Source organism: Squalius cephalus (assembly GCF_949319135.1).
Source record: "Squalius cephalus genome assembly, chromosome: 19".
Classification (NCBI taxonomy): domain Eukaryota; kingdom Metazoa; phylum Chordata; class Actinopteri; order Cypriniformes; family Leuciscidae; genus Squalius; species Squalius cephalus.
Genome location: NC_137140.1, coordinates 17,427,737 through 17,435,666, shown reverse-complemented (window position 1 = coordinate 17,435,666; position 7,930 = coordinate 17,427,737). Strand labels below are relative to the sequence as shown.

The 7,930-nt window shown below is 38.2% G+C and overlaps 1 pseudogene across 1 annotated transcript; it reads right to left on the bottom strand.

The window, feature by feature from the left end:
• Positions 1 to 4,745: 4,745 nt before the first annotated feature.
• LOC307146667 (baculoviral IAP repeat-containing protein 2-like) lies at positions 4,746 to 6,340 on the bottom strand (annotated as a pseudogene). Its single transcript has one exon. The product of its transcript is annotated as a baculoviral IAP repeat-containing protein 2-like (transcript).
• Positions 6,341 to 7,930: the final 1,590 nt, after the last annotated feature.

Here is a 7,930-nt window from a genome sequence, read left to right as displayed (position 1 = left end):
CCGGAGAATTCAAAACTCATGGACGTTCCTCCACAGTCAATGTCCCGGGCAAACATGCATTATGGGTAATGTAGTTCATCCAGGAAACCCACTGATAACGTTACCAGAGACGTTACTCAGCTGTAAGATGAACTAAGTAAGGTAACTTAACGTTAACACATTTGTCACATTCAACAACTTCTAAAGTTACAATTACTTGGATTTGTAAATATTTTATATATAATATATAAAAAAACGTTAGAGTTACTTACCAAATCAGGGCTGATGATAAGACGGCGCTTAAGAAAACGAGGGCAATAAGACTGATGAAAATAACTGAAGTGGTGGTGGTTTGAAGCGGGGGATAAAAGTGTGCATTCCAAACAAATAAAAACAAATTAAACTGTGTTCCACATCCACATGGGCTGGCCAAAACTTCCCCGCATCAAAGCAAATTCAAGATGGCTGACTCAGCTTTCCTGAGGGAGAGATAAGACCCACCCACCAAAACTACTTTATGGTTCCTAAACTTTTTGAGCGTTCCACACAAATTAGCTCTAAAATACTGAGCCCTATTCAATTTAAGTGACATAAATCTCAACAGAGCTCAACACTTTATAGTTTGGTCAACTGCATAACGACATTTGACTGTTATGACCTTATTAGTTATGAGCTAGTACAACTGTTTGGGATTACAGTGTAGCCTAATATTTTCAAGCATCTGTCCACACACACACAAACACACACACACACACACACAGACACACACACACACACACACACACACACACACACACACACACACACACACACACACACACACACACACGGATGAACGTCTTAACTTTTACAACATCATAGAGAGAGAGCATCACTTTGTACCATGCTGTGTTATGCCTAGATAACGAGAAATTATCTCTTGTGAACTCTGAATGGCATTGTGAGCTTTGGGTGATAGTGTAAACTTTTGGTTTTCTTTACAAGAAATTGATGAAAGCTATGTCGACATGAAATCAAAATGGACCCTATTTACTTTGTTAGCGCATATTACTAGTCTTGTGGTGAACAATTAATCCGTGCAAGTTAATACACAGGAAAAATTGTTGGCCATGGTAATCTTTAATCAAAGTCTGAAAAGCGACTTCCGGTCTGGAAATGGCGTTTCTTTTCTGATGACGTCAGTTTGATGGCTTAACCACTCCTTAAACCGTCTGCTATGAGCAGAGATGGACAGGAGGAACGTTAAAGTAAAACCCCGCCCTCTGTTCAATATTCCCTTTCACTTGGAAATACGTCACAACAGTGGAGAAAAGTCGTTTTGCAACTTCCGGTTCACGGGGACTTTAAAAAACATTAATACATCTCTTTGCTTTACAAAAACTGTTATTACACTAAAACAAGACACACAATAGGATATTTCATTTACCCCTACAGTAGTCATATAGTTATTTTTTTATTCTGAATTTTTACAGACCTAAAACCATGATGCTTCAAAGTATGGATTAGAAGTAGGCTAGTTGAAGACACAAACAATTTTGAACATTTATACATTTGTGTGTTGCAAAAGCTGAAGTCTATCTTCTTTAAATAAAGATTCACCTTTATTTATGCTTTAATTTCTTTAAAACAATCTGGTGACCTGCATTATTTCTGTGATTACTTTATTAGTAATATTGCGAGAGGTTTCCTCACACGTATAAAAACTCTTTAGATGTGTTTGTGACAAACACAACATCTTTACAGAAGACTTTTTTTTTAATTTATGGCCGATCCCTTTTCTTCTGACAAACTTACATTTCATATGAACTACCTGAGGCATTTAACAACCACAGGAAATGCATGTTGATGACTAAGTTTCAGGCATAGTGCAACCACGCAATGTTCGAGAAATCTAATATTGGTGTAATCTTTGTGAGGTCTCACTCACAACACACAATGTTGTGTTGGGTGATCCAGGCATACCTTTACTAAAATAAAATATTATGAAAGTCATTTTTAAACTGTAATTATACCATATTTTATATATTAATATTATGGCTTCATGATGATTTAAAGTTTTTTTGTCTGTTTGTTATTAACTAATACCTTTATCTTTTAACTAACACTTCAACATCCAGCACAAAATTAAAGAGATGTATGAGCTAAGTGTAGCGTCTGGACCAATCAGACACACACAAATTATTCATTTATTTAATGAATAATCCAGCAAACTCACTCTCCCAAATAAGGCCTGTGAAACGTTCCCCAAATGAAGCTAACACACTGGCAGGACGCAGTGTCTTGTTACAGGACACACACTGAGACTGGGTTTTATGATCGAAAAGAATGTCCTGAGAGCTGTGACTCTCACTTAAATTCTTGCAGAGGAAGAGAAATAAAAACCCTGTTAATCCTATATATATTCTATATATAACCACTTGATAAATGTGTAAACATGTATCTAATTTTCCCATCTCATGATTTTCCCTTTTATGTGGCGTTTGTATTCTTGTAAACTCAATTGGGTTAATGTTTCAGACTTTGCATATTATGGTTAACCAACATTATATGTGCGGCATGTTTGGTCTCTAAAAAATCCAATCTTCGTCTCCGATTTGTTAATTTACATTACATGTTGCTAACTTTGTGATGCATTAGTATTATAAGAATCTTAAAGATTCTTTTCTTAAACACCCAATGAAAGTACATATTCAAATGCCCTGCTAGAACACAAAGGGTCGTAAAATTTCCCTCCAAAGGGAAATCTTCTCATTGGCTCTTGCACCTCCAGAGGTTGTGCCATCTTCACGCTTTAAAGTCACTGATCAGCTTTTAGCTCTCTCTTACTCCTGTACTGAAATGCTGATGTGAATATGATGCTGAACTAGAAGCCTCTAAGGACCCACCAAGCTTGTGCCAGGCTGCGGCCTTGTCTTTCCATTCACCAAAGATACTCTGACTACCACTGGTTCTCTCTCATCAAGACCACCTCAGCAAAGATCAACTGGAGCCTCAACAAATTGCATCAGGACAGTTTAATTCAAATGGGCGAGACATGCAAAGTATCAAACTTAGTCTCATTATTTGATACATTAAGTATCCTTACCCCTTTAAAGAAGGGTGTGTTAGAACTAAACTGATGGTTTGCTCAAGGCTGTTGATCTGCTGAATTTCAAACAATGCTATAACTTCTTGCTTTCCTGTATTCTGCTTCAGCTCTTTTTCTCTTGGTAAACTGTATGCATGTATGTGTGTGTATGTTAGAGTAGTTTAAGTGTTTAGACTAGTTAATAAAATCTTGTTCATGTTACACGTAAAGTTGTCCGTGTCTCAAGCTCATAACTGGAGTCACTAATCATTTAGATCTTGGTTACTGCTCTTAGTAGTATTGTAAATTAAGAAAGACATTTCCCATGCCCCGGAAATGTACATTTCTTAGAGTTAATAAACAATTGATCCTGAGTGTTCATGGGACAAATAGGTTAATTGATTGTAATATTAATTTACGACAGTAAAATTAATTATATTAACTAATCCAAATATTCATAATCAATTATAACCAGTTATTATTGATTATTAATATTTTATATAGAGCTAATTTGCTACATAAGGATGTTCTCTGACCCCAAATAAGCAGATAATGGAATGTTCACAATCTACAATATACAGTTAGATATTCTCCTACTTAGTATGTGTGTAAATAGTTGTGATACATTCTTTGGGTGTATTTTTACACACCCTATGGACTAACTTTAAAACATAATTTTTATACAGGAATCACACGTGTCCTTACAATCCATGTTTCCAAATGATGGTTTTATTACTCCGCTAGATTTAGTCATCTTGTTCAGATAGCACAATGCTGTTTCACATGTTGTATGTTGAACTGTATGTGTTTTAGGTGAAGACGTTTCTTTGAGAGCTGTCTATGGAAATAAATGACAATTAAGAATTTAAGTAATAGTCTTTCTGTTTGACTAAATTGATACTTCATTTAGTGCAACTTTCCCTCTATCTACGAATTACACAAAGTGCATGCTGTTTTACACTTAAACTATTACAACAGAATCACATCTGACTATTGCACTGAGAGAGGCATATTCATCCAAGCTCGAGGCTGTTAAACAAAGTTCCACACGTAAAACCTAAATTCTAGAGGTCAACTGGGTTAAAAGTAAACGCATCATCATGAGCCATTTAAAACAAATACAGAAAAGCCACTATAGTGATCAGGTTTAGCGTTTGAATTGACATATTACGCTGTTTACATCTTGTTTTTGTACAGTTTTTGAAAAAAGTATATAGTCACAGAGCGTGGTCAAACATGTTCATATAGGAATGTATGAAAAACATGAACAAATATTGCATAAAGAGAATTAAATGACGGTCCTTCTAGTATGAGAGTGTTTAAGACTAAACAAATCATATTTATTTTAGAACATCTTTCTGCTATGTCTACGAAACATTGACGTGAAAGATGAGTATTACACTTCAAACTCGTCTAACTATTACACTTATTTTGTTATTATTACACGGTTATTTTGTGTGTGTCACTAAACAACATGGTTAAGCTAATGAATTACAGTTGATACGTGGTATTTTTACGTGTAAGGAGGGAAAGAAATATTTAACATATAAAAATAAAAATAAAAATATTTTAACCTATCGTCAATTTCAATTGTTAGATAAATCATCTAACAATCAACAGTTATATGTGAAACAATTAGAGTTGGTGTAAATTTGCACATCCAAAAACTGTTGTTACTTGGATGATAAATATCTTCACTTTATGATAGGAAAGTACGGACAGCGCCTTTGACCAATCCTCTACTTATGGGGCACTTGCGCAGAGAAGGCGCAACTAGGTGACCACAGGAGATGAAGACAATGTTCACTTCCTTATCCATGCAAACACACATGTGCGCTCCTCTTGAAGTCTTCTTAACTGTTCCTCCATAGGCAAGTCTGAAAGATCTTGACTCGGTGATGCAGGTTCATTTGTCTGGGCCATCAGTTCTCTCAGCAGGCAGACATCATTCTTCTTGATCCAGTTGCTGAAGACCTCTGCTGCTGCATTTCCTTTTGACACGACTAACTCAATGAGCTGCCCTGTCTGCTGCTTGACTGTAGTGCAGTTACGAATAATGTCATACTCTTTCTGTGAGATGATGTTCTCCTCTAGAAGATGGTCCATTAAGCTCTGCACACTTTTTAGCTGCTGTGACATGACAAGATGATGTTTCTTAAGAAAAGTAAAACCATCTGATGCCATTTCCTCAGCAAGAAGCTCTCGCTCCTCCTCTCTCTTCTCATCTTCTGCACTTAGTAAATCAGACACCAACTCTTGAACGGTTTTGTAATTTTCTCCACTTGCGAGAATTTTGCTCTGTACGGTTTGCTTCACCTGGCCACGCTCAAATCCCATCTCTAAAGCAGACTTCACCACAGGATTGTTCATCATCCCTGCATCTTCTGAACGGTCTTCTCCAGGACCCAGGTGTACAACAGGTGGATCAACAAATTCTCTCGAGTTGCTGTCTCTATTAGTCAATAGCTGTTCAAATAGTCTTGGAAATCTTGCTTGAATCTGATGAACAAACTCTTGGCCCTTTTCTTGCAACAGGTATTCACATCTTGGAAACCACTTGGCCTGTTCTACCCATGGATCATCACCAGACTCCCAACATCTGAGTCCACCATCACAACAAAGGCACTTCACGTCATCATTACGACCAACATAGTAAAAACCAGCCTTAGCCAATTGGTCTGGTTATTCTTGAGGGCCAGTTGACAAATGTGAGCAACCTTTCTTCACACTGTTGCATTGCCGAGTTAGATACATTGGAAAGGCCGCCGCCAGATAAAGGTACATTATCTGCACGGTCACCTCGAACGAAGCGGCAGTTGGGGTAATGCCTCTGGTGCTCTGATACTGCACGGTCTCCCAGTTCCCAGTTGCTAAGATGGCCTCCACAACTGAAGCAAGCCACTCTGTCGCCCTGGCCAAGGTAGTAGAAACCACTTTTGGCAAGCTCGGCTGGAGTTACTGTAGCAAGAGTCCAATTCTGAAAGGTTTCAAGGCGTTCCTGTTCCCGACGCATGCCAGGATTGTGACAAGCCGAAGGTCGCTGGTGAGACATATCCTGGTGAGACATATCCAGGTTTAAGTAACCCACCCGCTCCTCCGTTTGGCCTGAAACGGATGCCGTGGTGGTCGATGTTACGGCTGTCGCAGGGGCTGTAGGATGGCTACGTTGCGAAGCGGGGAAAAGGCAGGGTGAGAGGACGACAGGAGGTTTGCGGTGGGGGGTAAACTCTGGATGAAGACATTAAAATGTGACCACAGGGCGTGTCCACTCAAGCCCTTCTCTCTGCTGGACATCCCATGACTAGTGTCTAGTCATCCATGACAGAACACATAATCTTATTAAAAAAAAATTATGAACTCCTGAACAGATAGAAGGTCGATGTAGGGGGTATGTGCTTCCTCCCTCTATGATGCAGGAACCGATGCTAAGAACAAAATCAAATTTTGTTCAACACTACAAAATGTCCTTTCTTCTGTTCTGTTCTGTACACAGCGGGCAAATTAGTTGTATCATTTGAAAAATCACCACACATTTTTCAGAGACGCGATGTGCCTCTGTGGTCCGTGGCACAGCGCATCCAGGCATGGTATGGAAATGGTTGCCACCTCGGGAATACAGTAATTAAAATGCAGAAAACATTCCGCAACTCTTTACAAGGATCTCTGAAATATTTAATCTTGGGTGATTTGGGTGAATGGGTGAATTGTACGTCATAAGATCTGTAACAAGCATGTAGAAAGTAGTTAGGATGTATTTCATTTTGCCTAGGCTTTAAGTTCATTTTACCAACTATTAAGATGTTAAAGTTCATAGACCTTTAGCGCATTCAAATGTATTGAGTTAAAATTAAAACGTGATATCAATATCGCATTAGGCCTACCGAATTCAGGGGTGTTTAATAGCTTCAATAGTTATCAAGCACCAGCTGATTTTAAGTTTTTCTTCAAACAAAAGTAATTTTCTGATAAATCATTGTACACATACATGTGTTTTGTTGTATGCACAGATTTTGAGGGTCGCTTATAGAAAGATGTGTCCTTGTCTTTGTTTCGCGGTATTTTTAAAAACATTGCTAGATCTACATAGATGTTTTACACGATAAGATATGTCAGAGAACCTTGTGCGGCATTCTATATCTTGTAAAATATACAATTTAGCGCTATTTAAAAACTAGGACGGTATAATAATATAATGTATGTCTCACATGAAGATGATGGTTTAAACCATAATTTTATCAAATCAAACCAATTCATGTGAATACTGTCATATATGAACAAAGAGAAGACTCAGGGCCCTATCTTGCACCCAGCGCAATTGACTTTGTACACCTGAAATGTATCATTCCTATTTTGCACCCGCGCAAAGCGCACTTTTCCCTCCACAGAAGCACGTCGCTAAACTAGGGAATGAACTTGCGCTCCCTGGGCGGTTCAGCGCAAAAAAGGAGGCGTGTTCCGGCACAAACATTCCTTCATGCTATTTTGCAGGTTTAGAAAACAATTGCGCCACTAACCAGGAAAAAATAGTTTAAAGTCAGTGGCGCGTTGCGCATGTTATTCATATGCTATTTTAAGGGCGCATGCTTGGCCATAATCAATGTAGCGTGTGCACAACGCGCATACACTTTGATTCTCTCATCTACACAGAAGCAGCAGTTTTCATTTTTGCAAATCATACATTATTACGATAGATAGATAGATAGATAGATAGATAGATAGATAGATAGATAGATAGATAATAGATGTAATTATATAAAGCATACATCTAGCTTACACATTTACCCAAATTATCATACGCTTTTTTAACCGAAGTTAATTTGGGTGGGTTTCTCCATCCCCAACATCCCTGACGAGAGCGTTGCTCTCCTTGGCTGTGAACCGCTC